The 15786-nt window shown below is 53.6% G+C and overlaps 1 protein-coding gene across 1 annotated transcript in view; it reads left to right on the top strand.

Moving 5' to 3' along the window:
• Window positions 1–4905: 4905 nt before the first annotated feature.
• Window positions 4906–15786, top strand: part of CACNA1E (calcium voltage-gated channel subunit alpha1 E) — a 139649-nt gene continuing 128768 nt past the window's right edge. The window contains exon 1 of the mRNA XM_064454527.1: window positions 4906–5248. The gene's annotated coding sequence lies outside the window, so the exon portion shown is untranslated. The remainder of the gene's footprint in view (window positions 5249–15786) is intronic.

Raw genomic sequence — 15786 nt, forward strand, 5'->3', positions numbered from 1 at the left:
AGGGCATCCTGGGGGGAATTTGTTAATATTTTTTTTTCTTGCAGTCTACAATAGCCGATGGGTGAATAAGATTTTTTTTTTTAACAGAGGACAAATTTAATGTTTCTTGATCATCCCATTCAGAGTGCAGCGTCCTTGTGATTCAGCTGGCCAGAAGCATGGTCCTGAAGGGGAGAGGTCCATGCTTCTGCCTGCTTCCCTCTGCACTGTGTTATTTTCCTTTATCTTTTGCAGCAGTCTCAAAAATTTCTGTTACTGAGAAGTGGTGTGTTTTTTTGTTTTGGTGTGGGTTTTATTTTTTCCAGTAAGGCTTGGTGGTTTGGGAAAAATTCCTGCTTTGAGAAAGTTTAGTCTCACTTTACATAAACACCCTAAGATTTAGGCCATTTTTTCCCTTTCAGTCCTTGTTACAGTGTTCATATTATTGTGAGAGAGTAAATATCATTAAAGATGTCTCAAGTTTCATGGGCTTTCCTGTTGTGAAACAGAAGTCTGTATTTTGGCATATGTAAGCTCTGGGGTACAAACCTTAATGGAGACATCAGGGGATAGCATCTGGCATTTACTAGAAGGTGCTTTTTTCACCCTGAGGTGGTTTCACAGGTTTCCAAGAGTTCACCAGCCATGGAAGTCATGCAGCAACCCTTACCTGATTTCTCTTCTCTAAGGTAATTGCAACCTCCTCTCTCCAGGAGAGCAGCACTTCCTCACCATGAAGGTCTATGGCTTTCTGGTGGGTTCCTCCAGCTCTCACCACTTGATGGGACCAGCAGACAACTTGGCAGCTTGCACATATGCACTTCCAGCAGCTGTCCTCTGCTGCGTTGGAGTCTTTGATGAATATATATATGGCTCCTTTGTTTTTAAAGATATTTTCAGCTGGCCTGCACTTCATGTCTTCCTGTCTCTTTAGCTCTGTTTAAAATATGACTAGTAGAAAAATGCACAGATCAACTTGGAAGCAATTCTGACCATGAAACTCAAGAAATGAGGCATGTGCCTTCCAAAACAAGGGGCTGCACTTTCTGACCCAGACTAGTCAACTTTACAGATACTGATGACCCAGAGGGAGTGCAGAGCTGTACCACGCTATTAATCCCTCCTGGGAAGCAGAGAGTGGCAGGTCCTCTTGCTGCAGCTCCCCTGGGAGAGGAGGTGGTACCTGCATGGTGGTCCCTGATGGGCTGTGGGTCCCACACACAGGACAGACAGAAAGATGTGGTACAAAAGCTGGGCGCTCTCTTGCCCCAGCACAGCCCCGAGCCTGTGCCAGGGAGGGCAGGCTGAGACACTCTGTTACCTGCGATGGCATGGACATTGCAGAAGGTGGAGGCAGAATAACCTGGGTGGGGATGATGGTTCAGGGCTGGGCATGGGGTGGTCTGCATCACCCTCATAAAAGCTGCTGGTCCACTGATGCTTGACAGAAGCCAATGCAAAGCTAGCTTGAACCAGCCTGAGTGCTAAAAACTCAGGGCAGGAGTGTACCTTGCAAGGGGTCCCTTCCCCCGTCTCAAAATGGGAGCTGTTTTATCCAGACCACCTCACAGTGTTTGTCTGACCTGCTCTCAAATCCCAGCAGCTCCCCAGCTGTCTGTCTTGAAGCTTAAATAATCTTTGCTACTAAGCTGTTTTTTTTCCTTCCTACTGTCTAATCTACAGTTTACAGCCCATTACTTCTTGTCCTGTTCCCTGTGGGGATGCAGTGCAATTTATTCCCGCACCCTTTGTAGCAACCTTTTACATAATTGAAGACTGCTATCATGTCTCTTCTGCCTTCTGATTTCCAGACTAGACAAATCCAGTCCTTTCAGGTTTTTTTTTCCCCAACAGGTTCTGTTTTGCTGCCCTTTGTATGCTCGCTTTACTGCCCTCCGAACTGTCTCCAATTAGTCCACATCTGAAGTGTTTGTGGCTGTACATGCAAGAAGGAGGAGGAGAAAAGCTAGTTACACTTTTGTGCTGCATGGAAGGGAAGCAATATTAAAAAGCTAGAGGTCCTCGGGGTTGCTCTACACAGTGCTGCTATATGGGAATAAGAGGTTAGTAAGCTAGCAGTGAAAATAGAGCAAGTCCAGGTAGTGTCTGCAAATGAAATGGTGCTGGGTTTGGGCAACGGGCTCAGACGTCTCTGGGTGCTTCCATGAAGCTCGGGGTTGAGCAAAGTTGGATGCTTCTGGATGTAAAACATGCTCATTTCTGTCTAGCTGGGCTTTGCAGTTCTGCATTTTTTTTTGGTTCTCTTTCCAGCCAGTGCCTCAGGCTGCTAACCTGCACCCCAGGCACTCGCCTTGCCTTCGCACGCTTGCATGGCTGAGGGAGGATCCTGTGAGCGAGCAAAGCTTGCAGGGAGAACCACCGGCAGGCGGGTGCCCTGCTGCTCACTCCCCCGAGACGACAGCAGCTCGGCACTGGGATGTCAGTGCTGTTCCTGACGCCGTCTCTCCATATTTCATTCCTGTCTAGCCGGGTGGTGGGAGGAGATGCTCAGCTTTGTCTCCGCACCGATCAGGATTGTCTTTTCTTTCGGGATGGGGAAGCTGATCTGCATTCATGTCTAATCATCCACAGAGCTGGCAAAATTATGCATGTAATGAGCTCTTGGGGAGAACCTTCCTTCTCCTCCCCCTCCTGCTGCACTAGCAGGGAGCTGGGAGCTGCCTTGCCTTGGCACTTACCAGGGAAGGCATGAAGGGCTGTGCAGATCTGTGGGGATGGGGAGAGGGAGACAGGCGATGAACGGTGAACCCCCAGAGTTCAATAACCCCAGCTCCCACCATGAGCAGGTAACCATGGAGACATCCAAATCCAAGACATCACCAGTCCCCAAGTAACAGCATATATACATATATATTTAAATAAAGGCCCTGGGCTTGCCATTGAGAAAGCTGTCGTGGTGCATTCAGGCTGGCTGCTGTGCTGGGGTCATCTGAGTTGCAGGGAGGCTGTGCAGGGCAGGATTTGGGGACAGTGTGCATGCAGGGCCATGTGTGAGAGGGTGTTAAAACCACTTCACTGGGGGGCCAGAGGGATGCACTGTTAGGGGGTGTGTTTGCATCCTTGCCAGTCACAGCTCGTACCAACAACATAAGAAAAATGGTGAGGAATGGGGCTGCTGATGTATGCGGGCTCTCTGGCAGCATTTTTTCCCTTCTGCACAAGCCAGGATGGCCATGCTTGGCCTGGATTTGGGATTTTGGTGTGCAGTGTCCTGGCAGCAGGTTGAGGGATTCCTATGCATCCTGAAGAAGAAGGGTATTTGCAGGTTTTCTGTGCTTTTTCCCTGAGGTGCAGACAGAAGTAGTGCTCTGGGGCAGGAGCACGCTCATGGAGCGTGTGAATGAATGGGAGTGCTGGAGGAGATGTTTAAATGAAGCACTTGTCTCCAGGATTTTCTTCCCTTAGCTTCATTCAGATTTAGGGATGAAGGTTTTAAAGAGACAGCATCCAGGCTGGGTGGCACAAGCAGGCATCCCTGTGAGGGGGTGGCTGAGCACCTGGCTCTGCTGCTTCCCCAGCCCTGAAGGTGCCAGTGAGGCGCACCACAGAGCCATGCAATGTCTTGGCAAAGCAGAAGAAACACAACCTGTTGCCAAACAGTCTGGTGCCCTGGCTTCCTGGGGTGATGTGCACCCGTGATGCCACACAGGGCTGCCCCATGTGGGTGTGGTATGTCCTGTGGAAGGTTGTGTGCCATGTAGCAGCAGATGCTGGGGCTCAGTGTGAGCATGAAGACAGGTGCAGCTTTGGTACAGCATTAGCAGCCCTGCCAGTGTCCAGTCCCGGGAGCTCCTGAAGCCCAGGATGCTCCTGGGTGCTGCTGAGCTGCATGGGTTTGTTGGGATACTTTGCAGTGTGGTGGGATGAAAGGGAAGAGCTGGAGGGGCGCTGGTGTGTGGGCATCTTCCCCATCCAAGCAACCCCTGGCCAAGGCTGCAGTGGGCTTCCTCCCAGAGAAGCCATCAATGACAAGCTTTTGGGGACTCCTGTGCAAACCAGCTGGGCTTATGCTGAGCTGTGCCATGCTAAGACTTCTTTCTGCACATGCTAAGGGGGTATATAAAAAGTGTGCTGCCTTAGTCCAGCAGCCCCTTGGCAGCATTACTGGGCTGTGGTAGCGCTGTGGATCTCCTTGACCAAAATGCAGAGAGCCTGTGTCACCTCTAGCTCCCGTACTCTGCATCTTCATGTCCAGTTGTCCGCGGGTGCTGCCCTGGGGGGTCTGGGAAGGCAAAATAAAGCCCAGGCAGGAGCAGTGGGAATGCACCTCTGCAAACTGGGCTGCAAACATGATTTAAGAAGAGGCCTTGAATGCAACTCCTTCCCACCAGCAGCCCTCAGATGCAGTGGGGTAAATCTGACTGATCTGGTGGCCCACATCCTTCCATGTCCCTCATCCCCAGAGCTGCCCTTGCTTTGGCTGCTGGTTAAGGGGAGGACTTAGAGAAGAGCAGGTAGTGCAGGGTTCTATTTTGCATGGACATGTGGTGGCTGGAAAACTCACGCTTCCTTTGCATGGGAAGGGCTGTGGAGGTCCTCATGCCCTCCGAGCAAGGTGTGTGCAGGAAGGGGAAGACCTGGGCTGTACGAGGGTTTGGGGAGCACCAACACTGGCTGGTGGGGCAACGTGGGGGTCCTTCACCACCAGTCCCCAGCCCTGGTGTGGGACTGAGCTGGTCAAATCAAACCTGCTGGAGCAGCTGGGGTGCAGGTTTCTGGGTGCTCCTCCAGCCCAGGAGCTGGGTGGGTGGCTGAGCTGGCCTGGATGGGCAGAGACGTGGCTGTTTGCTCGGTTGTGCCCCCCATCCTTACTCCCGGTGTGTGTGTGTGTGTGTAAGTGCAAGGGGGTGTGCCCGGACAGTTCCTGCTCTGTTTTGACGGAGCTCGGCTCCTTCCCTCCTTTGTTATCCCGTCTGCCCCCTCTGGTATATGTGCGAGTTCCCTTTCTCCGATTGTCAGAAATTTCTTTTCCACTGTGTGGGCAGGAGACAGATTTTAACTGTCTCTATTTTCTCTCTCTCTCTTTTTTTCTATTTTTTTTTTTTATTTCGTTTTATCCCCCCTCCCCCTTCCCTCTCGCATTCCTTCCTTCTCTGCTCCTCTTCTGTTTCCCTCCCTCCTTCCCCTCCCCTCTCTCCCTTTCTCCCTCCCCCCGGCTCTTTCCTCCCTTTCTATTACAAATAATGTCTCTGGAATAATATCCCGGCCTCGCCCAGCTCTCCTGCAGGAGCCATGCCTCTATTTCCAGGTAAGCGGTGGCCGGCGGGGATGGTGGCCCCGGGGAGCTCCCACTCGCTCTCCCGAAGTAGACAAACGCTGTCGCCGTGGGGGCATCGTGTCCCCCCACTCGCTGCTACCTGTTGGGGACGGCCGGGAGCCGTCAGTCCCGGTCAGCTGGGGCTGTCTCCATCCTCCTCCTCCTCTCCTTGAGGGGCTCGGGCTCGGTGGACATCTCCTCCCTTCCCTTCTCCGGCGGCTTTTGTCTCGTCCTGGCCGCCGGGGATGCGCTGAGCTCCGGGCGCACGTTTCGCCGCCGCTTCGGGGAAGGAGGATGGGGGGAAGGAGCCGGAGGCAGGCAGCGGGGAGAGGTGGGTTGGGGGGCCGGGGGTCCCGGGGGGCCGGGGGCTCTCCTCCCCGTGCGGGGGGGATGGAGCTGCGCTTTGGGACGGCGGGTGGGACACGCACCTCAAGTTTGAAGCTCGACTCCCCGTCGGGCACCTTCCCGAGGGTTTCTCAGCGGCTCGGCCGAAAGCAGCTCTGCTCCGACAAAGTTTTTATTAAGGTAGCCTTGGAGCGGCGGGAGCCTCGGCGCTCTGCTTAAGGTGGCTCGCCGGCCGCGGGGTGGGGGGCCGGGGGCGGCCGTCGGGGCCCCGGGCGGGGCGGCCGCGGCGGGGCTGGGGGTCCCGCTGCTCTCGGGAAACAGCCGGGGGGTGTATACTGGGGGGTGGGGGGTGTCTGTGCCGGGGCCCTGCCCTCCCTCATGCCCCGGGTGGGTGGGTGAAGCCGGGCAGGGAGTGGAAGCCCTTTTTCTTCTCCTGCCTCGGGCACCTGAGAGCTTTGAGCTCCCGGGAGAGCCCTTGCTCGGGTGGAGTGGCGGTGGTGGTGTTCGGTGGTGGGCTGGTTCAGCTCCAGTCCTCCTCTGCCAACCCAAGGCCTCCCAGGCGTTGCAGCGTCTCTTCCCTGGGAGTGCGCAGGCTGCCTGGGTGCCCACAGCAGCTTCCCTGCCTGCCCTGGGCTCCCAATGTCTCATATTATCTCCTTGGACCCAGTCCCCGCTTTTTGTGGGTCTGGGTGCCACTCCTAAGTTTGGACCCTGCCTGGGTGTTGCTGATGGCAGTGATGAATGAGCGGTCCTGAAAATCAGGGTTTGCTTGTCATGTTCCTGCAGCTCTCCTGGCTGCTCTTGCATTGCAGAGCGTGTGTTTCAGTGCTTGTGGCTCCTGCTGGCTCTCTGCATGGCTGGAGGGGGGACAGGGACAACTGCCCTCATGATCCTGAACAGACATGTGCTACTAGTACCCAGGACCACCCTGCCTTCCCCCACAGACTGCATCCCCCTGCAAGAAGGATCTCATCCTGCTCTCGGTGCTGATGCGAGGCCAGGCTTGGTCCATGCTGCAGATGGGGAGGTCTGGGCTCAGGATGCTGTGGGATGTGGTGACACTCTTGGCTGGTCCGGATCCATGGCCAGGGCTGTTTGGCAGATGAGGCACAGCGTTACAGAAGGTGCTGTCAGCAAGACGAGACATGCATTTGCAGCCTCAGCTCCTGCTGCTGGCATCTTTGGCAAGACCAGGGCATAGCTACCTCCCATCGAGTAATTGGAAACTGAGTGCCATCCGAATGGGAGGGTCTTTTGGAGAGGTTCCCTTCAGGTCCCTCTCCCTGAAATGTGTGTGCAGCGCTGCTGGCACACGGCAGCAGCGGGGTGCCAGGGAATTGAGATCTGGGGTCACTCCGGTCTACTTTAGTGGGGGTCTTTCTGGAAGACAGCTCTCCAGCAGCACAGCACAGGCGGGCATGGCAGAGCTGCAGGGTAGGCCTTGGCACTGGTGGGCTGTGCTCCCCCGCGTGCAGGTCTACAGATCTGGGAGGTGGAGGAGATGGTTGTGGCAGCAGACTGTCCCCTGGCACTGAGCTCCCCTCTGGTCTCTGCTTCTGGCTGGCTGAGTTTCCTCATTCCTTGGTGGTCCTAGAGTACCTGGAAAGTTTGTTCGCTGTAATTTGGATGCATTCGCATCCCTTGGGCACCTGTGGGCTTCTTCCTCCCCTGCTGTCACACAGGACAGTGTAAGTCTTTCCCCACTGAAAGGCTGAGTGAGAGTGTGGCCCATCGCCGTTCTACCTCGCCACCTTTTTTGGACAGGCAACAGGTTGATGCTAGGTGCAGAGTCTCCCTCAGGTTCACCCGTGCTGTTGAGGGCACTGATGATCTAAGCATGTGTGGGGATCTCCTGGCCAGTGGTGCCTTTGACTCCTTGTGAATAGGACTGTCCCCATAACTGTGTGAGTCTGCAGCCCCCTGCGCCCCCTCCCTGGCGTGGTTGAGTCAATGCACCCACCCACTGCATCCAGTGTGTGAGTCACAGGCTCTTCATACACTGTTGTGAATCACTCACAGCCACACTGATGACTTTAGTGACAGCTGAAAAGAGAAAACAATTCCCCCCACCTCGCCCCCATCACCACTACTGCGGCCACTGGGCTCCTTGCTCATAACGACCCAAGAAACTTTTGGTGAGTAGCACCCTGGTGATGGCAGCTGTGGTTTCTGCTAACTTTCTGCATCCTGTGGTTGGGTTGATCTGTGGATGCCACTAGGATGCTTCCAGATGAAATGGATGGGAGGACACCAGGGTGATGCAGCCTAGAGGATGGCTCTTCTGCCTTGGTGCTAAGAGGGCTCTGCTTGCTAGATTGGGATGAATCTGGCTGTGTGCTGAGCCATCCCCTGGCTCTTCCCCTGGGGCAGGGTGTATTTTGGGCCAGTTTTCCTAAGTCTGTTCCACTTTCCACCCCCATCTCTCTGAGGACGACTCATGGAGATCTGGAGCCCCATCCAGGTGGCCTGCTCTTCCCTCTCCCCCAGCTTTCTGGATTGCAGCAGGACTGTCTGAGCCCCAGCGTGAGTGGCTGGCGATGAGCAAGAGCTGTCAGGAAAAAAGCCAGATCCCACCCCCTGCCACGGCTTTGGCTGCTCCTCTCACCAGTGCTGCTGGCTGGCAGATGGTCGCGGCCAGCAGCTCGGCTGGTGGCTGGGATGCACTTTACTCCCCTGTCGGAGGCTGGGGCTGTGTCTCCACTGGCCCCCCCGGGGCCGGAGGTGACTGTTTCAACACAGGGAAGATGCTTGTTAATTAACCTCCCTGGGGATTGCTGTCTGTCGCCTTCCTGGCTCTGCTGGAGAGAGCCCAAAGCAGGGGACTGGAGGAGGCTGGTGGGGATACTGCCTTCTGCCTGCCCGGGCAGGGGACCGGCACAATTCTGCATCCCTCACCACTAGGTACGGGCTTACTAGGAATTAGTGAAGCATCCCTGTGTCCCCACTCAAGCAGTGCAATTGTGGGGAGGATAGTAAATAAATCCAGTGCCTTGTACCTCTGCAGAGCTCCAGGGAAAGCATAGGCGAGGAGCAGATCAGACAGGCTTCCTGGGTGCCTTCCAGGTCCCAACCCACCCCTTGGCCACCTCCCGCATCTTTTCCATGCTGTTTTGCTTTATTGCTGCCTGTTGCTTTCCCAAAAGCTCTTCCTGCCCCTCCTTCCTGCTGCCAGCTCCCCACCAGCATGTCCCCTCCTTCCTTCCTGCTCCCCGAGGCTGAAATGAAGTGCTGGAGTATTTCAGGGATGTCAAAACATACCATTAGTCACAGCCGTGAGGCCTTGTGCCCGGGGAGAGGCTGCTGAGCTTTCTGTCAGGCTGAGAAATGAGCAGGGTGGGTGGGAGCTGGGGGATCGGGGGCAAATGCTCAGAGGCAGCCCAGTGAAAGCTTCGGGATTTCTCCCTTTTGAATATCTCTGGCATCACCGTGGCTTAGCTTTGAGCAGCAAGCTGGATCAGAAGTTCCTTGGCATGAATTATTCTGCAATTCCCCTCTGATGTAGAGATGTGGTATCTGCAGAATGAGGGGCTAGGTTTCCCCCTGCTTTGCTGGGTGGGGTCTCCCCAAAAATACCATGCCAAGGGGACCCTCCAACCATGTCCAGCTCCTGTGTTAGTTATCGGCCCAGAAAGGATGTTGTTCTCCTCTACAGCACAGAGAGGTGTTATCTTTAGTGCTTTCCGTACTGGGTTATGTGCCCCCTGCCTCAGGGACCACTTCGTGTAGGTTTAAATCAAATATTGGGTTTCCCAGGCAGTTGTTTAAACAAGGCAGCACGGGCACTGAAACACTGGCTCCCGGCAGAGGTGCAGAGCCGTGCTACCCTGCTCGCCATCTGCAAGAATCTGTGCTTCACAGCCTGGCTCAGGTTTGTTGTTCTTCTGTTTCTTTGGTAGCAAAATACCCTATTTCCTTTCATTTAACAAGCATGGAATGGGGGATCCTATTAAAAATACACTGAGCTCCTGGTGCGAAGCATCAGTCTGATGGCACGGACAAGATGCTAGAGATGCTGGAGCCTGATTTTTGGCTCTGTCCGGTGCTGTTCCCCTCTCCCCTCACTTAGGTAGGTGGCAGAAACCTCAAACTTGTCAAGCTTTGTGTGGAAGGGGTTGAGCTTCACCTCTTCCTGAGATTGTCTGAGGACTGCTGCCTATAAATAAGCACGAAACCAGCCGGAAAGGTGCCTTAAAGCACAGAGGTGTAGGCAGGCCTGGGCGATGATGAGCCTTACCCCTGTGAGCAGATACCTGGAGAGGGCTGAATAAGCTGTGGCTAATATTTTTATGAAGCCTTCTGGTTCAGTAAAGCATTTGCATTTCCCCTGCCCTGTTTTTTCCAGGCTGCAGGCAGAAGGTGGGCTTTAACCCCTGTTACTCCAGGTGCGGCAAGGGGTCCATCTGCTTCGTGGCCCCAACTGGGACCAGTGCAAGTGCTTTTAGGAAACTGGTTCATGCTGGGCAGCTCACTTGATGTTTATCCATGCTTTAGAGTGACTTTTGGGGATGGGTGCTGGAGGATGAAGGGCTCTGTGCAGCCTGGCACTGCTAGCAAAGAGCCCTGGAGAGCTTGCCTCTTCCTGCAGGCAGAGTGAATCTGCTCCACAAAACCAGGGCGGCGTGCGGGCAGGCTGCCTGTGCTGCCCTGCCTGCCGAGGGTGTGAGTCTGGCTGGGAGCGGGGATTTGTGGGACGGTGGGAGCATGCCAGCTCAGCTCCAGAGAGAAACCCCGGCTCCGGTCTGTGCTCGGGGCATGGATCCAATCCCTGTGGTGGGTGGGAAAAATGCAAGTCTCTCCTCCCCAGCCCTATGGCATCTGTTCTGCGAAGCTGGTGTGCATTCACTGAGGCTTCCTGAGCAGGGCTGGGAAATAGAGCTGGGTTTAAAATTAAGCTGGGTCCTTCAAGGAAAGGAGCACCTCTTCTGCATGTTCGTGTCCTTGATGAGCCCCGTGGTGGGCCAGAGTAGCTACTTCCAAGTTGGCTGCATGGTGAGTTTTAATTGAAATCTTGTGTGCTGACTGTGCCTGAGAAAATCAGGCTGTAACTAATAGGAGTCACTCAAGACGGTGACTAATTACCATGACTGAGCAACAGTTTGGGTGACTCTTCCTCTTGCTCTGCCAATTATCCCAGCCCCTGGGGAGCAGCTCCAGCAGCTGGGGCAGAATGGGGTGTGGGGAGGAGGGTGGGAGATGCTGCGCAGTTGGGGTTGTCTGGTCATTGCTGCTGCTCTTGCTTTCTGTATAAACAAGGTTTTTGCTCTCTGGTGGCAGCTGCTGAGGGGGTGTTTGTGCTGCGGGCATGGCTGGAACTGGGACCCCTCCTGGGGGAGTGATACAGGGTGAGAATCTCCATCTTAAAAGTGTAAGTTGAGGTGTGGGGGACATGCTGGGAAATGGGGTCCAGCCCTTGAGTTTTCCCCATCCCATCTTCCTCTGTGGGATTTTTCCCTGTTGTTGGGTCCTCCTTCATTTCTGCCACATCAGACAATGGCTTTGGCTGTTTGATCAGCAGCTTACTAAGCAACCTTAAAAAAATTGTTTACAAAACACATCTCTACTGATGCTAAGTAAGCTTGGTTCTGTGGGCTGCTGCTTGCCGTCTCCGCTCAAAATGTGTCACTTGCACCGATAGTTATTTTTAGAGCTGAGGTTTGCAAAATGCAAAGGCTGGGCAGGTTTTTCCAGGGTGACAGATTCCTGGGAGGAGGAAGGGGTGACCAGGGTGATCTCTTGCTCTGCGCCAGCATGTGGTGGCCACTGCTTTCACCAGCGTCCTCTGGCGAGGTAATGCTTGTGTGGCTTTTCCCATCTACGTTGGGATTTAGAAATCCTTTATATGCCTTTCTCCTTTTCCTTTCTCCTGGTCCTCCTTGATTTCTGTTCAGTGATATTCCTGCCTCCCTACTCTGTCTTCTGCGGCTGGTGCTTCCCTGGAGGCTGCTCTGGGTCCCCAGTTTCTCTGCGGGGGCCAGCTGCTGTGCAGTCCTGCCAATCCTGCTGGCCCCTCTCCTTGCCTGCACCTCCTGTGTTTCTGCTCCAGGAGCTGAGAACCCTGCCTGCTGCTGCCCACTCTGCCGGTGGTGTGAGCGCAGGCTGTGCCAGGGTGGAGGTTTGGGGGCAAACAGCCCAGGAGGCAGTGGGAAGGGATTGGAAGAGATGGGGAGTTCAACCCCTCTGCTCCCTGTGGCAGCTGGGCTGTCTCCAAGGGCAGTGTCAGGATGGAAAGACAGAAGGAATGGGTTGGATGTCAGCCCTGCTCCCTCCCCAGCCTCTCTGTGACCCTGTGCTTATAGGGTCCAGTGGCTGTGGGAAGCTGGTCCTGGCAGGAGGGCATTCCTCGTCCACAATCGCCCTCATACCTGCCTGTGCATCTCCTCTACCCACTTCCAACCTGCTTCTGAGCCAGGCTGGAAAGCCATTGGTCTTGCACCCTATACCCTAACCCCAGCCCACTGCCTGGCCTCTCTTAAACCCCCTCCTGCTCACTTTCTTGGCTCAGTACAGCTAGGTGCTGAGGTCTGGGGGTTGTTTCCCCTTCCAACCTGGTCTGCCCCAGAGCTGCCACCCCTGGGACTGTCCCAGGGCTATTCCTCCAGAAGCTCCTGGGGCAGGAGCCTGTGTGGGGAGCAGGGCTGGGCTGAGCACACCCCCAAGCCCCTCTCCAGCCCTGCTGGCTCTTGGAGCACTTTGTGATTGGAGGGCAGTGTCACAGGGGAGGAGGGATGCCCTCGAATGGCTTCTCATGTGTCAAGGTGATGCTGAGCAAGGAAAGGAGGAAAACAGGTCCTCACGGTGCAGCTTGATGGCCTGGGGAGTCCATGGGCATCCTGCATGTTGGACCAACGCATTGCAGTGTGGTCTGGTGCCCATGCACAGAGGTTTCCCTGGACTCAGAGAGAGCAGTTTGGTGGAAGTTGAAATGCTTCGGTGGAGTGAAGCTGGTTTGTACCAGGCAAGTTCATGAGAACAAGTAAGAGGGGCGATGAGAGGGTAGAAGCTTTGAAAACACCCAGATTTGATGTTGCTTGTTGGAATAGGTAGTTGAAGGTTTGAAGGCTTTAGGTTTGAAAGCCATTTTTTAAAATCTGGTGGTGTTTTTCTTCTGGTGGATGTGATATAAAAAGCAAAATTGAAATGAAATGCGTCTGCTGTGTTGGAGTAGACGGTTTCCACCAGCTACAAATGACTTTTTTTTTTTTTTTTTTTTTCTTTCCCTTCCCCTTCTCTTGGCACTTTTTTCCCACAGCAACTTCTGGAGCTGACACTTTTCTTCGTCAGCAGGTCTCTCCTGCCCTGTGCACGGCTGCCCCCCCTGCACTCTGGGCTGGCAGCACTTGCATGTGTTATTAAAGGACTGGGAGGGAGAATTTCTTACTCTGCTGTGGGATTTTACCCTTCTCCCGATGAGTTATGGCAATGCACGGATATTAGCCTCAGTCCTTGCTCTTGTGTAGGACCTTTGGAGAGGTGTTGCTATTCGCCCAGCACCGCATGGCGGGGTTACAGCTGGACACGGAGTCGGGCAGTGGGGATGCTGCAGCTGGCTCTGCCTGCTTTCTTTTCCAGTGCCTGTTCCCAGCCAACTCCAAAACTTACTCAGTCGTTCTCATGTCTCACTTGACTTACTTGTGACTGTCGTGACTTTTTTAGTCACTTTATCTGTTTTCCTCATGCAGAAAGCTGTTAGTGTTGCTGGGAAGGTTTATTAGCCTCAAAGCTGTCACCTGTTTCCTACTTGTTATTCCAGGTGGATAATTTTCTTTCTGCTCCTTAAGAGCTGGAGCTTGTTTTCCCCGTGTTTCTCTCTGGAGGAAGGTGGCTTTCCAGCCTCTGCCCCTGCTGCTGGAGTGATGGAGAGGGCTTTGGTGTGCCTGGGGATGGGGCTGCGCCTCAGACCCGCAGCTATCCATCGTTGGGATTTTTGGGTGACTTGAGCTTGCTCAGAGCAAAAGCAGCAATCTGAATTAATGTTTTAATTATCTTGGCCTCTTCCCCACAGGCTGTTCTCTTTGTTTTTAATTTTGGAAAGCTCTCACATGCAATCTCTCTCTTCTGCTGCCATCATCCGTGCCGTACAGCTCACCCCAGGAAGCGAGCTGAAGGCGTGGGTGCTTTCCCTGGCATGAAACACAAACCGCTGCCGGGGGCTGTGGAGCAGCTCCTGGAGAGCAGGCAGGCGGGCAGCTTGGGCACCGATCCCACCGGGGCTCCTGCTGCAGCCTCTGTGCGCCAAAACAGGGGAGTTTCTTGGCCCGGGCTTTCAGAAGAGGTGTTGGGGAGCTCTTGCGTTGTGGATCTCCTAAAGTAGTTTCTCCCAGGGGTGCAGGTGACAGAGGAGAGCATGATGCTTTCGCCTGAGCATCTTCAAGGTGTCACCAGCTGCTTTTGTAAATGTGGACCTTTGTATGCTCTAGATCTGTAACCCTGAGGGGTGTGGGTGCTGCTGGGGTGTTCTGTGCCCCAGGGAATGGTATGCAGGGTTCAGGGGATGAGGGCAATTCCCAGGGCTGATGAACACTATCACCTCCGCACCGAAGCGAGAAGGGGGGTCAGTTCTCAGCAGAGCTGTGCTCCTGTTGTGTGTGTGTGTGTGTGGGGGATGGGACATGAAGACAGGAGGGGGCTCTGGGGCACTGCAGCTTGTTTCTCAGTGCCTGGAAGAGGGGGAGAAAGGAAAGCGCGTGTGTGCACATGTATGTGTGATACTCTAGCACTGTTGTCTTCAGAGGAGTACCCTACCTGCAGTGCCAGTGTAGGAGAGCTGGCATGAGGAGAAGAGTTGAGAAGAAAGGGTGAAACTGCTTTGTTGGATCAAATATGTATTTTATTAATAAAAGGCTTATGTGATTGGAGTGCCCTGCAGCAGGAGCAGTATTGTGTCGAAGTGAGGATTTAAATGCTTTAAACAAATCAAGTTGGACAGATATGAGAGACCAACTTAGAGTATTTTCATCTTGCTCTGTTATTTATCAGTTCCCTTAATAATTCAGGAGTTTTTTATATTAGAGGAGACCAGACAAGGCAAATAAGTGAAATGTGGCTCCTGGAGCTATAGAGTATAAGTACTGAGGCTAGAGAGTTCTCCCTTCCAGGTGATATTGGATTCTTGCTGTTAGAAAACATGAGTACCCTGCACCAGGAACTGAGCACCCCATCTTGTGCTCTTGTAGCACATCAACATTAACATTGCTTTGTGGCATTGCATTGAGAAATGCTTATATCTTTCCAGGTGAAGCTATGTTGCTGTGGTTGTCTAAACTGTACTGGCATACTGTGGTGGGAAGGACCTTTGGCTCAGAAGTGTAAATGAAGGTTTCACCTGTATGGTGATATTTGAGTGTGTAAAATGAGGACTGAGGGAGATCTTTGAGTGCTGACCTTCCCAACCCCTGCCTCCATGTGGGGCTCCTCTAACTGAGGCTGGACCAGGTGGGTATAGTCAACAGAAATAGGTGCTTCCTGTGTGATGCTGGTGCCTTCGTGCATGTCCTGTGCTGCTGCTGTTAAATCACCCAGGCTGCCAGTGGCTATTGCTGTGCATCGCTGGGAGGAGAAGACGAATAACGTTCCTTGGGCCATGTGTGGTTCCAAGCACAATATATAAAAGCTGTCTTGAGCAGTGTTTAATGTGTTTCCAAAGGGCTGGGGGATATGGGTGGCTTGAAATGTCTCCTTGCATGCTGGCTGCATTTTGGATTTTAGCCCCCCCCATCCCCCCCTCTTTTTTTCTTGTTTTTGAGTCTCTAGTTTTGTGGATTCAAGGGTTGAAGGCTGCAGGCTCTGGGCTGCCGTTTCTTCCAGCCAGGGAGATGCAAACATTGCATTGGGATATAGAAACATAAAAAAAGGTAATGATTTGTGCTTTAAAATGTGAGCTGAAAACCATTAGCACTTCTTGTATTCATGTTTTCAGGTCTGTCTCTGCTTTCTGAAGCTTTGGAGCTAAAGAGGGAGCAGAGGAAGGGACTGGTCTTGTTTTGGCTGGGGAGCAGTTTATTCTGGTGGCCTCTCATCTTGGTGTGGTTGAGGATGCTCTTGGCTCCATTTCTTCTTCTTGATGCCAAAAACCTGCACTTCTTCCCACCTTTCCTCCAAACTCATGCTTTTCCAAATTGTGTTTATTTTCCAGACTCTTCAGCATCTTCCTTGGTGTGTGTTTTTTCCCGTCAAGCCTCAGTGAC

Source organism: Phalacrocorax carbo, chromosome 6 (assembly GCF_963921805.1).
Source record: "Phalacrocorax carbo chromosome 6, bPhaCar2.1, whole genome shotgun sequence".
Taxonomy (NCBI): domain Eukaryota; kingdom Metazoa; phylum Chordata; class Aves; order Suliformes; family Phalacrocoracidae; genus Phalacrocorax; species Phalacrocorax carbo.